Source organism: Lissotriton helveticus, chromosome 7 (genome assembly GCF_964261635.1).
Source record: "Lissotriton helveticus chromosome 7, aLisHel1.1, whole genome shotgun sequence".
Classification (NCBI taxonomy): domain Eukaryota; kingdom Metazoa; phylum Chordata; class Amphibia; order Caudata; family Salamandridae; genus Lissotriton; species Lissotriton helveticus.
In genome coordinates this window covers 338,124,340-338,143,440 of record NC_136068.1, presented here as the reverse complement: position 1 = coordinate 338,143,440, position 19,101 = coordinate 338,124,340, and positions in this window count along the sequence as shown.

Sequence of the window (19,101 nt, the reverse complement as noted above, 5' to 3'; positions counted from 1 at the left end):
ACTACTCTGCACTCACTACTCACTACTCTGCACTCACTACTCACCACCCTGCACTCACTACTCACTACTCTGCACTCACTACTCACTACTCTGCACTCACTACTCTGCACTCACTACTCTGCACTCACTACTCTGCACTCACTACTCTGCACTCACTACTCTGCACTCACTACTCACTACTCTGCACTCACTACTCTGCACTCACTACTCTGCTCTCACTACTCTGCACTCACTACTCTGCACTCACTACTCTGCACTCACTACTCTGCACTCACTATTCACTACTTTGCACTCACTACTCTGCACTCACTACTCTGCACTCACTACTCACTACTCTGCACTCACTACAGACTCACTACTCTGCACTCACTACAGACTCACTACTCTGCACTCACTACTCTGCACTCACTACTCACTACTCTGCACTCACTACTCACTACTCTGCACTCACTACTCACTACTCACTACTCTGCACTCACTACTCACTACTCTGCACTCACTACTCTGCACTCACTACAGACTCACTACTCTGCACTCACTACTCTGCACTCACTACTCACTACTCTGCACTCACTACTCTGCACTCACTACTCTGCACTCACTACTCTGCACTCACTACTCTGCACTCACTACTCACTACTCTGCACTCACTACAGACTCACTACTCTGCACTCACTACAGACTCACTACTCTGCACTCACTACTCTGCACTCACTACTCACTACTCTGCACTCACTACTCACTACTCTGCACTCAATACAGACTCACTACTCTGCACTCACTACAGACTCACTACTCTGCACTCACTACTCACTACTCTGCACTCACTACTCACTACTCTGCACTCACTACTCACTACTCTGCACTCACTACTCTGCACTCACTACTCACTACTCTGCACTCACTACTCTGCACTCAATACAGACTCACTACTCTGCACTCACTACAGACTCACTACTCTGCACTCACTACTCACTACTCTGCACTCACTACTCACTACTCTGCACTCACTACTCACTACTCTGCACTCACTACTCTGCACTCACTACTCTGCACTCACTACTCTGCACTCACTACTCTGCACTCACTACTCTGCACTCACTACTCTGCACTCACTACTCTGCACTCACTACTCACTACTCACTACTCTGCACTCACTACTCACTACTATGCACTCACTACTCACTACTCTGCACTCACTACTCACTACTCTGCACTCACTACTCTGCACTCACTACAGACTCACTACTCTGCACTCACTACTCTGCACTCACTACTCACTACTCTGCACTCACTACTCTGCACTCACTACTCACTACTCTGCACTCACTACTCTGCACTCACTACTCACTACTCTGCACTCACTACTCACTACTCTGCACTCACTACTCTGCACTCACTACTCACTACTCACTACTCTGCACTCACTACTCACTACTCTGCACTCACTACTCACTACTCTGCACTCACTACTCACTACTCTGCACTCTGCCCTCACTACTCTGCACTCACTACTCTGCACTCACTACTCTGCACTCACTACTCACTACTCTGCACTCACTACTCTGCACTCACTACTCTGCACTCACTACTCTGCACTCACTACTCTGCACTCACTACTCTGCACTCACTACTTTGCACTCACTACTCACTACTTTGCACTCACTACTCTGCACTCACTACTCTCCACTCACTACTCACTACTCTGCACTCACTACAGACTCACTACTCTGCACTCACTACAGACTCACTACTCTGCACTCACTACTCTGCACTCACTACTCACTACTCTGCACTCACTACTCTGCACTCACTACAGACTCACTACTCTGCACTCACTACAGACTCACTACTCTGCACTCACTACTCACTACTCTGCACTCACTACTCACTACTCTGCACTCACTACAGACTCACTACTCTGCACTCACTACTCACTACTCTGCACTCACTACTCTGCACTCACTACTCTGCACTCACTACTCTGCACTCACTACTCACTACTCTGCACTCACTACTCTGCACTCACTACTCTGCACTCACTACTCTGCCCCCTCTACTCTGCACTCACTACTCTGCACTCACTACTCTGCACTCACTACTCACTACTCTGCACTCACTACTCACTACTCTGCACTCACTACTCTGCACTCACTACTCAATACTCTGCACTCACTACTCTGCACTCACTACTCACTACTCTGCACTCACTACTCTGCACTCACTACTCACTACTCTGCACTCACTACTCACTACTCTGCACTCACTTCTCACTACTCTGCACTCACTACTCTGCACTCACTACTGTGCACTCACTACTCTGCACTCACTACTCTGCACTCACAACTCTGCACTCACTACTCACTACTCTGCACTCACTACTCACTACTCTGCACTCACTACTCACTACTCTGCACTCACTACTCACTACTCTGCACTCACTACTCTGCACTCACTACTCTGCACTCACTACTCTGCACTCACTACTCTGCACTCACTATTCTGCACTCACTACTCTGCACTCACTACTCACTACTCTGCACTCACTACTCTGCACTCACTACTCTGCACTCACTACTCTGCACTCACTACTCACTACTCTGCACTCACTACTCTGCACTCACTACTCTGCACTCACTACTCACTACTCTGCACTCACTACTCTGCACTCACTACTCTGCTCTCACTACTCTGCACTCACTACTCTGCACTCACTACTCTGCACTCACTACTCTGCACTCACTATTCACTACTTTGCACTCACTACTCTGCACTCACTACTCTGCACTCACTACTCACTACTCTGCACTCACTACAGACTCACTACTCTGCACTCACTACAGACTCACTACTCTGCACTCACTACTCTGCACTCACTACTCACTACTCTGCACTCACTACTCTGCACTCACTACTCTGCAATCACTACTCACTACTCACTACTCTGCACTCACTACTCACTACTCTGCACTCACTACTCTGCACTCACTACTCTACACTCACTACTCTGCACTCACTACTCTGCACTCACTACTCACTACTCACTACTCTGCACTCACTGCTCACTACTCTGCACTCACTACTCACTACTCTGCACTCTGCACTCACTACTCTGCACTCACTACTCTGCACTCACTACTCTGCACTCTGCACTCACTACTCTGCACTCACTACTCTGCACTCACTACAGACTCACTACTCTGCACTCACTACTCTGCACTCACTACTCACTACTCTGCACTCACTACTCTGCACTCACTACTCTGCACTCACTACTCTGCACTCACTACTCTGCACTCACTACTCTGCACTCACTACTCACTAGTCTGCACTCACTACTCACTACTCTGCACTCACTACTCACTACTCTGCACTCACTACTCACTACTCTGCACTCACTACTCACTACTCTGCACTCACTACTCACTACTCTGCACTCACTACTCACTACTCTGCACTCACTACTCTGCACTCACTACTCTGCACTCACTACTCACTACTCTGCACTCACTACTCTGCACTCACTACTCTGCACTCACTACTCTGCACTCACTACTCTGCACTCACTACTCTGCACTCACTACTCTGCACTCACTACTCTGCACTCCCTACTCTGCACTCCCTACTCTGCACTCACTACTCACTACTTTGCACTCACTACTCTGCACTCACTACTCTGCACTCACTACTCTGCACTCACTACTCTGCTCTCACTACTCTGCACTCACTACTCTGCACTCACTACTCTGCACTCACTACTCTGCACTCACTATTCACTACGTTGCACTCACTACTCTGCACTCACTACTCTGCACTCACTACTCACTACTCTGCACTCACTACAGACTCACTACTCTGCACTCACTACAGACTCACTACTCTGCACTCACTACTCTGCACTCACTACTCACTACTTTGCATTCACTACTCACTACTCTGCACTCACTACTCACTACTCACTACTCTGCACTCACTACTCACTACTCTGCACTCACTACTCTGCACTCACTACAGACTCACTACTCTGCACTCACTACTCTGCACTCACTACTCTGCACTCACTACTCTGCACTCACTACTCACTACTCTGCACTCACTACAGACTCACTACTCTGCACTCACTACAGACTCACTACTCTGCACTCACTACTCTGCACTCACTACTCACTACTCTGCACTCACTACTCACTACTCTGCACTCAATACAGACTCACTACTCTGCACTCACTACAGACTCACTACTCTGCACTCACTACTCACTACTCTGCACTCATTACTCACTACTCTGCACTCACTACTCACTACTCTGCAGTCACTACTCTGCACTCACTACTCACTACTCTGCACTCACTACTCACTACTCTGCACTCAATACAGACTCACTACTCTGCACTCACTACAGACTCACTACTCTGCACTCACTACTCACTACTCTGCACTCACTACTCACTACTCTGCACTCACTACTCTGCACTCACTACTCACTACTCTGCACTCACTACTCTGCACTCACTACTCTGCACTCACTACTCTGCACTCACTACTCTGCACTCACTACTCACTACTCACTACTCTGCACTCACTACTCACTACTATGCACTCACTACTCACTACTCTGCACTCACTACTCACTACTCTGCACTCACTACTCTGCACTCACTACAGACTCACTACTCTGCACTCACTACTCTGCACTCACTACTCACTACTCTGCACTCACTACTCACTACTCTGCACTCACTACTCTGCACTCACTACTCACTACTCTGCACTCACTACTCACTACTCTGCACTCACTACTCACTACTCTGCACTCACTACTCACTACTCTGCACTCTGCCCTCACTACTCTGCACTCACTACTCTGCACTCACTACTCTGCACTCACTACTCACTACTCTGCACTCACTACTCTGCACTCACTACTCTGCACTCACTACTCTGCACTCACTACTCTGCACTCACTACTCTGCACTCACTACTTTGCACTCACTACTCACTACTTTGCACTCACTACTCTGCACTCACTACTCTCCACTCACTACTCACTACTCTGCACTCACTACAGACTCACTACTCTGCACTCACTACAGACTCACTACTCTGCACTCACTACTCTGCACTCACTACTCACTACTCTGCACTCACTACTCTGCACTCACTACAGACTCACTACTCTGCACTCACTACAGACTCACTACTCTGCACTCACTACTCACTACTCTGCACTCACTACTCACTACTCTGCACTCACTACAGACTCACTACTCTGCACTCACTACTCACTACTCTGCACTCACTACTCTGCACTCACTACTCTGCACTCACTACTCTGCACTCACTACTCACTACTCTGCACTCACTACTCTGCACTCACTACTCTGCACTCACTACTCTGCCCCCTCTACTCTGCACTCACTACTCTGCACTCACTACTCTGCACTCACTACTCACTACTCTGCACTCACTACTCACTACTCTGCACTCACTACTCTGCACTCACTACTCAATACTCTGCACTCACTACTCTGCACTCACTACTCACTACTCTGCACTCACTACTCTGCACTCACTACTCACTACTCTGCACTCACTACTCTGCACTCACTACTCACTACTCTGTACTCACTACTCACTACTCTGCACTCACTACTCACTACTATGCACTCACTACTCACTACTCTGCACTCACTACTCACTACTCTGCACTCACTACTCTGCACTCTGCACTCACTACTCACTACTTTGCACTCACTACTCTGCACTCACTACTCTGCACTCACTACTCTGCAGTCACTACTCACTACTCTGCACTCACTACTCACTACTCTGCACTCACTACTCACTACTCTGCACTCACTACTCTGCACTCACTACTCTGCACTCTCTACTCTGCACTCACTACTCTGCACTCACTACTCTGCACTCACTACTCTGCACTCACTACAGACTCACTACTCTGCACTCACTACTCTGCACTCACTACTCTGCACTCACTACTCTGCACTCACTACTCACTACTCTGCACTCACTACTCACTACTCTGCACTCACTACTCTGCACTCACTACTCACTACTCTGCACTCACTACTCTGCACTCACTACTCTGCACTCACTACTCACTACTCTGCACTCACTACTCTGCACTCACTACTCTGCAATCACTACTCTGCACTCACTACTCACTACTCTGCACTCACTACTCTGCACTCACCACTTTGCACTCACTTCTCTGCACTCACTACTCTGCACTCACCACTCTGCACTCACCAGTCTGCACTCACTACTCTGCACTCACTACTCTGCACTCACTACTCACTAGTCTGCATTCACTACTCTGCACTCTGCACTCACCACTCTGCACTCACCACTCTGCACTCACCACTCTGCACTCACCACTCTGCACTCACCACTCACTACTCACCACTCACTACTCTGCACTCACTACTCTGAAAGCAGGCAAGGCTACCGACTAATTTTACACTGGTCACGGTTAACACTCTTTTCTAGAAGAGAATAGACACGTTTATCTTGGTGGGTTGAATTAAAAATAACACATGGCGCACCCTGGTGTCCAATAAAGAATAGGCGATCAGTAACGTGCACGCTCAGAGACCAGACTGTACTGAATGTTCTGTGTACATTCGCAGAATCCTTCAAAGCACATCTGACATCATTCTTTGCTCCCGCCATTCCGGTACTTTAGACTGCAAACACTCCCGCAAGTCCATGCAATTAGAGGACATAACATTCTAAACAAGCACCTACCTCTCAGTGCCCTCACTGCGTGAAACTTCTCGGTGCCGGGCAGGAAGAGAGCAGTGATCGGCACGCGCGGGGACGTTGGCGCCGTGAGCGTGCGCGCGACCGAATCCGCGCGTGGCCAGCTCTTGTCGCACCTCTCCCATTGAGAATGCTGGGCGCGTGCCCAGCTCTTGTCTCCTTTTGTCGGCTTTGGAGACTGAAACGATTGCAATACTTCTCTGCCCAGAACGCGCTTCCAGCGCGTCTCTAGGCCGAGACCTAAAAATGGTCAGATAAGGAGTTCAGAGTCACCCCTGTGTTCCTGGCACAGAGTTTGCCACCTCTGAGGCCAGGAGTAACAAAGGCAGCGCCATGGGCCGCAAAGGCAAAGATAGATTTTGCATCTGCGACCCCTGGCGACCTCTAAATCCATTTTAATGCCCATGCCACTCCCCTGATACCACCTGCACAGATGAATCCCTTCTCTGCCTTTCTGGCAGGGTCAGCAGAAGGCTGTGTTAGGATTTCGCAATGGGGTCAACCAATAGAAAGACAAAGGTTTAAGGTTGAAAAGTTAAGGTTGCACAGTCACTTAAGACACTAAAGGAAAATAACCATGCCACTGAGTAATTAGAGAAATCCTTATTTAAATGTCAATGTCATGTCAACGGTTCTTATATAGCGCCTTATCACCACAAGGTCTCAAGGCGCTTGCTTTGGGAACACATCCTTCCCTGTGAGATAACCCATACTGGGCATCCTCAAGGTGAAAGCCAGGCATCCCGCCGTGGGGGGGGGGGGGCTGTAGTGGAGATTAAGCAAGCTATTGCCCAGAGATGAAGAGTGTTATCCCGTGATTCGAGTAGGCACTGAAGCAAGAATTATCAAGTCCGTGGACATTTGGGCTCAAGACCTTGCCGCGTCAGGAATTGAACCCTGGTCCCAGGTCTGACCTCTGCTTCAGGGTTTGCCTCCTCTAACCAGTGAGCCACACTTCTTCACTATTTCCATTGCGTATTTAGAATTACATTGGCACAATGCATAGTACTGGATTACCACAAACAGTACTATCTCCTAGCCTAGCTTCATGTAGTGGGAGTAAACCACATGCCACCGGGACAAGAGTACTTTGTACTGTACTATATCCCAGCCCTGCTTTTTTTTTTACACTGCTTGCTTATTCTCCCCTTTGGTTACAGGGTGAACCTGAAGTTATTGCACCTCAGTGCTACAATTATTTTTTTTCTTTGAAGTTTCGGTGAATACAAAGCTCTAGAGTATCAAAGCGCTTCACATAAACCATTATGTAGGTAAGCAATCAAAGGCAATGAAAGTAAACATGGCCAATTCGCAAGAGAAAATGTTAAATGCACATCTTAAGATAATCGACAGACTAAACATGAGATAGAGGCTTAAAATGTTAGTTGGTGTTTGTCTACAACTAAAGTATTGTGCTGTTGGTGCCTAAACCCTGAGATGCAAGGGAAAGGATGGCAGATCAAAAAAATACATATTCCGGATCACAATGAAGATAGGCTTTGGGAAAATATGTGTAGTAGTACTTTATTCGATAAAAAAATTATCATGAAAGTAGAAACATACTCCAAGTACAAACAACCTATAAAATTCATAAAAACAAGAATACAGATCATAAATACAATAAAAAAGACTTATATACAATTAAAAGAGAAAAAGACCCCGAAGGCACATAAAGATAGTATGGCAGTAGGGTTAGGAACAATTAATCTGGATTATGTTTTATTTAACTCGCTCAAAATCTTCTTTATATGCTCTGTGCGTATCTGCCAGGCTTTTCCCAAAAATTTTGCAACCCCACATACAAGACTCAGAGATGTTACATCTGTTGTGAGGATGTGCAGGGCCTTGTGATGTTGTCTAAAGCCCAACTCTCTACATATCGGCTTTAGCCATCGACTTCTGACCCCCCTATAGGCTTTACAAGCGAACAAAAAGTGAGATAAAGACTCTTTAGGGCATGGACAGCATGGGTATGTAGCATGATCATGCCGTAAAGTTTTCCAATTCCCAATAAATGAGTTTAATGGTAATGTTCCATGCCTGAACTTTAAAAAAAGAGTTCTGTCTCTGGGGGATTGGATAAAGTCCAAAAACGGTTCGCGCTTTCAAACAGACTTATGATCCAAAAATTGGTCGGTTAGAGACCCCCACTTTGGCCCCTGTAATTCCTCCTTCTGCACCCAATCCCTGTATATTTTCTTGACAGTCTCTTTCGGTGGGGGGATTGGGACCGCCAAGACTCACCCAACCCAATTTGTATGACCAACTCCCTCAACTTGCTCAGCCACCGGATCTTGTTGCAGCTGTTCAAGTTGATGAGTTCGTCAAACACCGCTGCATAGTTAGTCAGTTCTGGTGACCTTCTTAGACTCACCCAGAACAGTAGTGGACGAAGGCGAACTATGTTCTTGATTGAACGTCTACCCATATCAAAAAGAAGGGGCTTTAAAGGGGTTGAGACTGGAAGGGAGACTAAATCTCTAAAGAACTTGTTCTCAGCTTTAACCAGGTCCGAGGTGTTCTCGAACCCCCACAGTTCCGAACCATAGACTGCTGAGGCCAGTGCCTTCCCTTCATATACTGCGAGGACCGGGGCTATAGGTCTACTAATGGAGCCTCGCTGGTCTCTTAGAATGGCTCCAGAAACTCTCTTGTGGTTTAAAAGCATTTTCGAAACATGGGAATTCCAGTTCATTTTGTTATTAACTCTTATTCCCAGGGGGGGCGTGGCTTGACTGCCGAGCGGAATGGCTGCTTGAACTCGCAGCTCCGCCGATCGAGCGAATTAATCCGCTATTAATCCGTCTTTCCTGACCCTGAGATTCGGACCCTGGCCCCATATAGCCTGCGGGGTGTCCCCACCTTGGACTGCGACGAATTTGTAAGAGCGCACTAACTTTTGGGAGATATCCGACACTCTGCCCTGAACTCGCTGTGGGGCCTGCTGAGACGCGAGACGCCGGGGGCTGGCGCTGCGACTGGCCGACCGGAAGTGGGAGTCGGCCCGGCAGCGAGTGAAGCGACCGTGCCGCTAGGGAGATCGACGACGAAAACTGGTCGCCCTCCCCGAAGTTTGGCAGCTGCCCGAGACCAGGACCGAGCGACAGCGAGAGCAGACGCCTACTACCAGGACGCCCAAACCAAGTCACCAAACGGAGAGATTGCGAGCGCACGGAGATTACATGGCTGAGGGCTAGTACTCGGAGCGACAGACGGTGAGTCGACGTACGCCTGCCTTACTGAACAGTGAGTGGCCCTTTGGTGCACTACCTGGCCTCTACTGACTTTACTCTACGACTTCTCCCCATAATCGTGAGCGGCTACAAGTGGGGCCAGAGGCGCAACAGAGGATTTCGGCGCGAACCGCCATTTTGTCAGAAGGCCTGTATCTGAGATTACGGTGTGCGGATGCGAAAGACTGGGCACAGAGGATAATCGCGGGGACGCATTTGAAACGCAAACTACACTGTCAACGGTGTTCCACAATTGCAGAGTCGGAGGCCTGGTGGTGGGACAGATATCGTTGCAGCAGGTACAAACTGTAAAGGCCTTGACTGAGGCCTACCATTGCGCTCGCTGCCTACATACGCACTAGCGTCGTGTACCACACGCGGCGGAGAGGTGGGCACGACGGAACATCGCAATGGGTAAGCCAGATACACGCCAACCCAGAATCACCTTCGATAAAACGACCAAAAAACCTTCAAACCAGGACGCTCCGGAGCAGGAGCCGTCAGTGGACGCTCGCCCTGTACTACCGGCGGACGACATCAAGGCCATGTTCCTAGATTTAAAAACAAGTCTGCAAGGCATAGATTGCAAAATGGACGCACTGGCTGCCAGGATGGATAGCATGACGAAAAGGATGGACAAACATGAGGGAGTAGTCGGAGTGCTAGAAACGCGTGTGACGGAAACTGAGGAATGCCAGACAGAACTGGACAAAAAACTGAGAGGCATGGACAAAGTGTTGTCACTGATACAAATGAAAAATGAGGATTTGGAAGCGAGGTCCAGGCGAAATAACGTCCGAATAACGGGCGTGGCGGAGTCGACGGACATTGCAAATATGGAACGATACATTGAACAGATGATGAGAGACTTATTTGGAGATGGCTTATCGGCGATGTTCCTAGTAGAAAGAGCACATCGAACACTGGGCCCGGTGCCCAAACCAGGAGCTGCCCCGCGGCCCATACTGGCCCGCATTTTGAATTACAGGGACAGAGATTCGATACTACGCTTGGCCCGTAACATGGCGGACTTGCAATACAAAGGAAACCACATAGCCATGTACCCGGACTTCACTCTTCAAGTGCAAGCGGCCAGGCGGGAATTCCTGCCCGCGAAAAAGGTGTTCCAACAGACTGGCACGAAATATTCTTTAATTTACCCGGCAAAACTGAGAGTGCAAGGGCCGGGAAAGCCCACTTTCTTCACTGACGCTAAGGCTACCTTGAAATTTGCTAAGCAACTTGCTAGAGAACAGAAGGGAACTTTGGCAGCGGAAGAACGGGGAGTTGCTGAGCAGCTAAGTGATGTTGAATAATGCACTGTATTAATATCCGCCACACTGCATTTACTGTACCTATATTCACAATTATGTTGATGTGATGATATGGTCCTAATTGTTGTTTACGAGGGCTCCCCGCCGGGTCTGGGGTACAGGGAATCCTTGAGCCTTAAGGATCAGATACACGCTCGATCGCCCTGTCACAAGTACAGGGTTAGTTGGCGCTTACCTGCGTACCCCGAGGGATGACTCCCACAATATGGTTAACCCATCTACGGTTACTGTTCTTTGGTTCATGTAGGGTGGGCAGAGGGGGGGTATATGCACGACCTAATTGGGGGGTTGGAGCGGGTGGGTGGGGAGGTACTGGTTCTGGGTTTGTTGGGTTTATGCTGTTAACTTATGAAGGCGCAATGTTGCAAATATCACCGCTGCTCGCTCGAGTTATCTGCATTGTCACTAACGTTGTATACCGGACGGAGGGGTGGTTGTGGGTATCTTGTCTATCAACTGAGAGATCGAAACATCCAAGACACAAGACAATTGCAATGAGTACCCTGATGGATCGATTAATAGATATCCTTAATGTGTTAGCTTTGATATGGAATCTAGGGACACAGTAGAAAATAGAGCGATCACTGTCCCTGGTGTGAATGCTGCAATGACATCGATAAAATGCTTATCATGGAATGTACGGGGGATGAATGACAGGAGGAAAGCGAGACTTGTCCAGGCATACTTATCGCGGAAACAAATAGATATTTGTCTGCTACAAGAGACACACCTGCATACCAAGACCGCACCACAACTTAAGCACGCTAGATGGGGTGAAATAGTGCATGCACCTTACTCGAACTATGCAAGAGGGGTAGCTGTACTGATCCGTAGGGGCCTACAATGGGTGACACACCAGATACTGGGAGATGAAGAAGGCAGATACATACTAGTGCTGGGGATCCTATGCGGGGTCCAAGTGTTACTGGTGAATGTTTATGGCCCGAACAGTGACGCACCTGAATTCTATGAGACATTATGGAATAAAATAAGGACATTTGGTGATGTGGCTATAATGTGGGCGGGTGATTTCAATGTAGTGCTATCTGACACAGTAGACAGACAGGGTTCTGCCCGGGAGCACCACCCGAAGGCGGCTGAGGCACTGGGGAGCATCATCACGGAAGCATCACTTGTGGACTCCTGGAGGCTACTGCATCCACATGCGCGTGCGGGCACCTGCATTACTGCCCATAGGGCTGCATGGTCAAGGTTGGATTACTGGTTATTGTCCAGGGACATTCATGCGTCGGTGTTAGAGGCTATTCACTTGCCGAGATCGCTGTCAGACCACGCTCCGGTGGAAGTGACATTGGCCACCCCCTCGCAATATATTCAGCCATTCAGCTGGAGATTCCCTTCGCAGGCCCTACTAGATCAGGTCTTCAAGGAAGAGCTGAGAGGAAAACTGGAGGAGTATTTTACAATGAACGAGGGGACAGTCGAATCGCCTGGTACGCTCTGGGAAGCCTGCAAGGCGGTGACCAGAGGGCACTGCATGGCGCTGAAGACGGGAGTGTTACGTTCCATTAGAAACACGCTAGACAGGCTGGAGAAAGATCTAGCGGCCCTAGAGGTCACATTGAATAGCTCGCCAACTGATGGGGCACGTGCTGAATTCAGGACAAAACTCACCCAATATCAAGAGGAGGCTGAGAGGGAAGTGAAATTCTTGCATAAATATGCACAGGCTAGGCGATATGGGGAAGGAGACCGTCCTGGTAGGACACTAGCTGCTATACTGCGGAAACCCAGAGGGACGGACTATATCTTAGAACTGACTGACGACTCGGGTGACACTATCCGGACACCGCAGAACATATTGCACACAATGGAAGAATATTATGAGACGCTGTACACCTCCAGGGTACAGCCGGAAGACCAGGTCATCACTGAATACCTGGACACAATAGCGCTGGCATGGTTCAACAACGGAGTCCGCGAATACATGGATCTTCCAATAACGCAGGAAGACATACGCCAAACCATAGCTGGCATGCCCTCTGGCAAGGCGCCTGGCCCTGATGGACTAACGGCGTCTTTCTATAAGGAATACGCAGACATTGTTGTCCCCAGACTACACAAGCTGTATATGGAAGCGATAGAGGTTGGGAGTCTCCCCCCGTCGCTACGAGAAGCCATGATCATCACACTCCTGAAACCAAACAAGGACCCTAAGTGCCCGGACTCGTACAGGCCGCTATCTCTGATAAATCTGGATGCAAAGATCTATGCTAAACTACTGGCTGAACGACTGAAACCAATGTTGCCCATGATAGCACTATCGGATCAGTCGGGATTTGTGACGGGGAGATCCACCTCGCACAACCTGCGTACCCTGTTTGGTTTACTCCACTACCTGGACCCTAAGGTCCACGCCGCAGCTGCCCTGCTAGACGCCACTAAGGCTTTCGATTCACTAGAATGGAAGTTCTTACAGACGTTATTCACCAGAATGGGCTTCAGCAAACTATTCATCCAGAAAATCAGTATCTTATATAATTGCCCTACGGCTAGAGTCAAGGTAAATGGGCAGATATCGCGGCCTATACAGATAACAAGGGGGACCAGACAGGGCTGCCCCCTATCGCCATTGTTATTTGCCATCGCTACAGAACCATTGGCGGCGAGACTACGGCAACATCACACCCAACGCAGTATTGGCTTTACCTCTAGGGGGCTTTTAGTGTCCCTATATGCGGACGATATAACGATTTTTATGCGGGACCCGGAGGAAAACTTCGACCCCCTCATGAGGGACCTAGTGCGATATAGTGGCCTGACGGGTATCGACATCAACTGGACTAAATCCACAATGCTACCGCTGACAGACGGCACGGCTAAGTCTCACACGGAATTCCCCATAAATTGGGTGGAGGAGGAGGTGAAATACTTAGGAATTCAGATTAGCCGCTCGATACAAGACCTCTGGCTGCTAAACTATGGCGTGGCGGTAGAGTGGCTCGAGACCAAAGCAAAAAAGTGGGTTACCTTGCCACTTTCCCTAACGGGGCGAATAGCCATAACTAAAATGATTGTATTGCCGAAATTTTTATACCTATTCGCAAACATACCACTACCACTAACAATCTCCTTCTTTAAACGCATCCGTTCCGCACTTCTGGAACTGACATGGGCGGGCAAACAGCCTAGAGTTCAGTGGAAGATACTAACGTTGCCATTCCGACAGGGAGGCCTAGCGGCACCAGATTTTGAGCTGTATGCTTACTGTGCCCAGGCCCAATATCTGCACTATTGGCAACACCCGATTCCATATCAGCCACACGTGGCGATTGAGATGGACGTATCGGCTCCCACTCCCTTGACTGCGACGCTATACCATAAATTCCAGCGCACGCCGGAGGACATAGAGTTGGTTGAAACAGTGAGATGGGCCTGGCAAGGTATAGCAAAAAGAGCTGGAATTGCAGAATTATACGCCCCATCCATGCCATTGGGCGGTAATCCGCTGATTGGGACTTTACAGGATAAAGCAATATCAGAGAGGGCACGCAAATGTGGCTTGTCGGTAGCAAGCGACCTTTACCCAGATGACACCTTTGTGACGCTAGAGGATGTCTGCGAATCAGGGGAACCAACAGCCTCTGAATTACTCCTCTACTACCAATTGCGAGCGGCATGCAAGGCAAGGTACCCGATGTTTCCGGCGGCCTCACCGTCGCTATCAGCACTTGAGGACATATTGACCAATAAATCCTCGCGCAAACTGATCACCCGCATCTATAAAATTACACAAGACACGGCACCGTGGGTCAGACCAAACTCGAAGGCGCTATGGGAAGCAGAGATTGGCATAGATATCTCGGATAAACAGTGGAAGTTCTGCTGTACCCAACTCGAAAACTTGTCGCCTAACTACAGACTGAGACTGATTCACTTTAACTTCTTACACCGAACATACCGAACAGCCTGCGCAACTCTCGAAAATGTGATTGCTGGCTGAGACTAGATGTTGGAGATGTGGGACGGAGGACGCAAATTACTTCCACCTCACATGGCAATGCGCGCCAATACAACGTTATTAGGTGGAGGTGTTTTCGAAACTGGGACGAATCACTGGAGAACAAATAACTCCTGATCCACTTGTGGCCTTACTGGGTCTGGTGATGGGCATACCAAGTGCCTCGAGGAAATTGGTCGCAATGATGCTCCTACTGGCGAAAAGACAGATTTCACTGCATTGGAAGCGAAGGGCCCCTCCAACAATAGCGGGCTGGGTAAACTCTGCACTATATTGCCGAGATCAACTGACCACATATTGGGAACTCCTCCCTCTGAGAACAAGGCCTGCTGATATCTGGCAGCCCCTGACGACCTGGCTGACGGGGGAGGAGATAGACGAGTGAAAAGTCGGGTGATGTGATTGGAAGACTGCAGTTGGATGGTTGTTTGGTTATGTCAAACTTGAAGAGAAGTTCGTGATACTGAGTAAGGAGAAGAATGGAGGATAGGGGAGCTGCGGGAAAATGGACGCAGACGGCGTGGTGGTGTGTGCACGAATGGATAGGCTGAGTGACGCGAGGAAGCCTCATGGATTGGTCCCCCTTCGATACATCGGTTCCCCTCCCCCCCCCCCCACCCTAGTTACAGGACACTGAGCGACAATCTTATGGTGATGACAATGCACTTTACCGTTTAATAATTTGCCAACGCAAATGGAACAGCGCCTTTGGTTTGGTTCTATAAGTTCTAATAAGACTCATGCTACTTGATATGTATAAGTGTGTTACAAACTTGACCACACATTGGGGCCCGATGGTAATTACTAATGCTGCCTGCCTCCGGGTTGTTGGCTAAACAGCGGTGTAAACACACAGATCGAATAATAAAGGTTTTTGGAAACTTAAAAAAAAAAAAAAAAACTCTTATTCCCAGGTAATCGAATAACTCAACTACCTCCAAGGGCGACCCATTAAGGGAAATATTAAGCCTTTTTGGATGAAGACAATGCCATCAGCTTTGTTTTGGAGGTGTTGATAGTTAATCCACGCTCTTCACAAAACAAGCTAAACCTGTCCAGGAGTTTCTGGAGACCCATAGGTGTTTTGGACATCAGGAGGGTATCATCTGCGAAGAGAAGGGTTGGTGTTTTCTCCCCCGCCAGGACTGGAGCGTCGGCCGGGTCCTCCCTCAAATGGTCCACCACCCCATTCACAAAGAGAGAGAACAAAGTTGGCGCCATCACACAGCCCTGGCGGACCTCTCTATTCACAGGAACCCTCTCTGTCAACTCTCCCTGACTCCCCCCATCTCATTTTGGCATAGTTATCCTTATGTAATCTCTTGATTAGCTCAAGGAGATAGCTCAGGAATCCCATCTCATGTAACGCCTGCCACAATTTGTTGCGGGGCACCAGATCGAATGCGGTTTTCAGATCGATAAAGGCCAGGTAGAGGCAGCCTTTCCCGATGGACACAGATTTCCGGAATACCGCAAAGAATCTGAAAACCTGGTCCATCGTATCCACCCTCTGCCTGAAACCTGCTTGAAAATGCGACAGGATTTTCCCTTCTTCTAACCACGACCCCAATCTGGAAAAATTAATGACCCTGCCAACTACCTTCTGAATTACATCGATTAAACTAATCGGTCTGTAGTTGGCAGGGTCCTCTCTGTCACCTTTCTTGTAAATTGTTACCACTTCAGCCGCCTGCCAGGACTGAGGGATATCTTGGCACTGTACAATCAAGTTCAACAAGAGGCTGATGTAGTTAGCCCAAGGTGTAGGGTCATGTAGGAGTAAATCACCAGGCAGGCCATCCGGACCTGCAGCCTTGCCTGGTGCTATGTTCTTAATGGCTAGTTCGACCTCTTTTAAAGTAAAGGGATCAGGTCCGGAAAAACTTTCAAAACCAGATTCTAGATGGGAACCAAGCGCTGGCTCTAGCTCTAATTCCGCCTCACCACAATACAACTTAAAAAAATGGTTGTGCCATTGTTGTTCCGTAATGTGGTTTACGATGGGGGTCAGATCCTCTTCTTTTGGAAATGTTTATTAATTCCCAGAATCTGGTCGAGTCTTTTAATTGGGCCGCAATTTTAAGATCCTGCCAATGGTCTTCCTCCCATTCCCGCTTTACTAGATTTATAGTACTGTTATAATCCTTTCTAGCCTCCCTTACAGCAACCACTTTTTTTTGCCGTAATGCCAAAGATATAGCCTGCCTCTTTCTCCTGCAAAGAGCAGTGTACCATATATTGCCTTGCTTTAATCCTTTACTTTTGTGCCCTCTAGCATCCTTTATAGTAAAAAACAAACCCAACTTCTCCACCATAGTCCTATAGAGATTACTCACATGTAATCTCGGCTTGGTGCCTGGGACTGCATTAAAATAAGCAAGTTCTGAATTCCCTAAGTCTACTAATTCTCTAATGCTGTCTAATGTGTCCTCTTGGCAAACAATATTATTCCATTTCAATCTGTGGTTGCAGTTGGAGAGGACTACTTCTTTTGATATTAAAATTGGGGCTTTAGACGCTTTTCCGATCAATCCCCATCTAATTTTCATACACAGTGGATTGTGGTCACTATCCTGTGATTGCTTGACCTCCATATCCACTAAGTCTCCCCATAAACGCATATCCAGCAATAGATATTCGATGCGCAATGGACTACTGATTCTATTATATGTATTGGCACCATTTGGATCCGATGTTGTCCTACCATTCAATGCTCGTAGATTAAATTCAATTGTCAGGGCATTAATTTGTATCACCATGGGTGACCACTTTTTAATTGGGGGCAAACTCAATGTGGGGATGGAGTGTTTCACATCACCCTCGCTAATTCCTAAAAGATCGTCTTCACTTAAGGGTTCGAAGGTGCAATTTAAGTCTCCTCCCACAATAATTTTAGACAGGGGCCAGATACTCGCCAATGCTGTTTCTAGAAGTGATATGGTAGCTGAGGTTTGGGCCCCTGGCGTTCCTCGAGCATACACATTAAAGAGTTCCACCTTATTACTATTATGGGAACCTTTAATTGATAGGTGTAAAATGCCTTCTAAACCTGAGTCATTCATGGTAATGGCCCAATTTAGAGCCACATTAACCTATATAACAAGGCCCCCTGCTGGCTGGCCCTTCCCTGAGCTTGTCGCCGGGATAAAGTAGGTAGTATACCCCGATTTATATAGGGGAGTCATACTCCAGGTTTCCTGGAACATGCAGACATCATAATTCGAAATGAAATCAGTCCAATCAAGAATTGCCAATTTTTTCTGAAGACCTGCTATGTTCCAGGAAAGAAGCTGAATTACCTTAGCAGTGCCACTCTCCAAATTAGATAATGCCTGAGCAACATGACCCTGGGCTACCCCACTGGAGGGAACTATGGTCGTATGCACCGTGGGGAGCAAAGACTCGTGCTTCCCCGATATGTTTGTTTCCACTGGGAGGATCTGGAAGATGTCATTAGATAGTCAATCTATTCTATTGAGCTCAGAATCATCCAGTTGCCTGTCTAAAGTCCAGAGTGGCAGGCGTCTAATTTGGATATTTGAATGCTTAGGGGGACAAGTCCGAAACTCGAGGGCCAGCAAGTTCTCCGCAATTTCTTGGTTGCATAACTCAATTTTAATGCAATTAGTTCGGGAACTAAAAAAGGACACTCTTTCGACACTAATCATATCTTCTCTAATAATTGATCTACACCCCCTCACGTGACGGAGCCAGGGAATAGCTTTGTTATGGATTGCTTCTCTACTTTCTCGGGGAGCAGTTCTACTAA